The sequence below is a fragment of the Bufo bufo genome, chromosome 4, assembly GCF_905171765.1.
Source record: "Bufo bufo chromosome 4, aBufBuf1.1, whole genome shotgun sequence".
NCBI classification, from domain to species: Eukaryota; Metazoa; Chordata; class Amphibia; order Anura; family Bufonidae; genus Bufo; species Bufo bufo.
The window spans coordinates 322000686-322003523 of record NC_053392.1 but is presented as its reverse complement, the minus strand read 5'-3'; the positions used below and the strand labels follow the sequence as shown (position 1 = coordinate 322003523).

The 2838-nt window shown below is 39.1% G+C and overlaps 1 non-coding gene across 1 annotated transcript; it reads left to right on the top strand.

Annotated features, from left to right (window-relative positions):
- Positions 1–534: 534 nt before the first annotated feature.
- LOC121000214 lies at positions 535–620 on the top strand. The gene has a single exon (XR_005778838.1). It is a non-coding gene; the product is annotated as a small nucleolar RNA SNORD71 (small nucleolar RNA).
- Positions 621–2838: the final 2218 nt, after the last annotated feature.

Sequence of the window (2838 nt, the reverse complement as noted above, 5' to 3'; positions counted from 1 at the left end):
TACACTTGAAGAGAGTATCCACAATGCAGATAGATACATTAAATATAAAAGTGCAAGTGCATGTTATCTATGATAAGTAGAGGGCAAAAAATGTATATCAACCCTCAGATGTGGCTCTTTCCAAATGTATAGTTGTATCTACACAGCTAAATATAATAAACAGTAAAGTGCATGTGCAAGCTGTGGGAGATAATAGATAGATGACATGACCAGAAATGGTTCAAAAAGGCAAAAGACCGCAGCGAAAGTAGTCAGACATGCGGTCCAAACAAAGCGAAGTCATATACCGTATTTGAAAGTAAGAAATCCACAGGAAGACTGCCCCCCCGATCTGTGCCCCTCCAAGCCCTTGGTGCCCCTCTGTGCCCCCCGATCTGTGCCCCTCTCCTGCCTCCTGCGCTCATCTCTTGCCTCCTGCGGTCCGCTCCCTCCCCGCCCCATGCATTAGTCCTGCCCCAGCCTCCCTCAATGGCATGCCGAATCACCCCCGACCCCCCCCTTTCCAGTGCTGCCCCCGATCCTGTGCCCCCGCTGTGTGTGATGGCGGCGGCTCCATTCCTGAGCCGCCGCCATCAGCAGAGAGTGTCAGCTCTATGCTGACACTCTGCTGTAACCCCATAGATGTCGCGTCAGCAGCATCCATGGGGTTAATAGAAAGAGGGGGCTCCATGTGTAAAAAAAGCCATTTTTGTCACCTTACATCACAAAAAGTGCAACAGCAAGCGATCAAAAAGGCTTATGACCCCCAAAATAGTACCAATCAAACCGTCACCTCATCCCGCAAAAAATGATACCCTATTTAAGACAATCGCCCAAAAAATAAAAAAGCTATGGCTCTCAGACTATGGAGAAACTAAAACATCATTTTTTTGGTTTCAGAAATGCTATTATTGTGTAAAACTTAAATAAAATAAAAAATTATACATATTTGGTATTGCCACGTCCGTAACGATCTGCTCTATAAAACTGTCACATGACCCAGCCCCTCAGATAAACGCTGTGAAAATAAATAAATAAAAACTGTTCCAAAAGAGCCAATTTTTTGGTCACCTTGCCCCATAAAGTGTAATAATGAATGATCAAAAAATCCTATGTACCCAAAAATTGTACCAATAAAAACCTCAACTCTTTCTGCAAAAAAACGAGCCCCTGCACAAGACGATCGGCAAAAAATAAAAAAACATATGGCGTTCAGAAAATGGACACACAAAAACATAATTTCTTTTTCAAAAATGCTTCATTATGTAAAACTGAAACAAACCAACAAAGAAAGTAGACATATTTGATATCATTGTGTCCGTAACAACCTGCTCTATAAAAGTAGTACATGATCTACCCTGTCAGATGAATCTTGTAAAAAATTTTTAAAATAAACGGTGCCAAAACAGCCATTTTTCGGTTACCTTGCCTCACAAAAAACTTAATATAGAGCAATTAAAAATCATATGTACCCCAAAATAGTACCAATAAAACGGGCACCTTATCCCTAGTTTCCAAAATAGGGTCACTTTTTGGGAGTTTCTACTGTAAGGGTGCATCAGGGGGCCTTTAAATGGGAAAAGGCATCTAAAACCAGTCCAGCAAAATCTGCCTTCCAAAAACCATACGGCGTTCCTTTCCTTCTGCGCCCTGCCATGCGCACTTACATCAGTTTACGACCACATGTGGGGTGTTTCTGTAAACCGCAGAATCAGGGTAATAAATATTGAGTTTTGTTTGGCTGTTAACCCTCAATGTGTTAAAGAAAAAAATTTAATAAAATGGAAAATCTGCCAAAAAAGTGAAATTTAGAAATGTCATCTCCATTTTCCTTTAATTCTTGTGGAACACCTAAAGGGTTAACAAAGTTTGTAAAATCAGTTTTGAGTATCTTGAGGGATGTAGTTTCTTAGATAGGGTCACTTTTATGGAGTTTCAACTCTAGGGGAGCATCAGTCCAGCAAAATCTGCCTTCCAAAATCCGTATGGCATTCCTTTCCTTCTGCACCCTGCACACCTAAAGGGTTAACAACGTTTGTAAAATCAGTTTTGAATACCTTGAGGGGTGTAGTTTCTTAAATGGAGTCATATATGGGGGGTTTCCACTTTGTAAGCCCCACAAAGTGACCTCAGACCGGAACTGGTCCTTAAAAAGTGGGTTTTGGAAATTTTCTTAAAAATTTTAAGAACTGCTTCTAAACTTCTAAGCCTTCCAACGCCCTAAAAAATAAAATGACATTTCCAAAATGATGCCAACATTAAGTAGACATATGGGAAATGTTAAGTAATAAATATTTTATTAGGTATGACTTTCTGTTTTAGAAGCAGAGAAATGTAAATTTAGAAAATTGTGAATTTTTCTAAATTTTTGGGAAATTTGGGATTTTTTCATAAATAAAGGTGAAATATATTGACTCAAATTTTTGACAATCATGAAGTACAATATGTCACGAGAAAACAATCTCAGAATGGCTTGGATAAATAAAAGTGTTCCAAAGCTATTACAACATAAAGTGACGCATGTTAGGTTTGTAAGTTTTGACCTGGACACTGGGGCATCAATGACCCTTGGTCATGAAAGGGTTAATTTCACCAGAAAATGTTAATGACAAAGTAGTGAAATTATATAAAATAAAACACGTACAAAAAAAAATTTGGATTTATGAGGTGGAGTTCCATATGGAGTAGGAGTTTGAGGAGGCGGTGGACGTAGCGGAGTAGGTGGAAGTAGCGGTGGAGGAGGATGAGATAGCCAACACAGGTTTTTGGTTTCAATTTAATTTAGTAAAATTAAGGTACACTCCAAAAGAGTGTGAAATATCCAAAATACAAACATGAGCAATTGCACTGCAGTGTAAC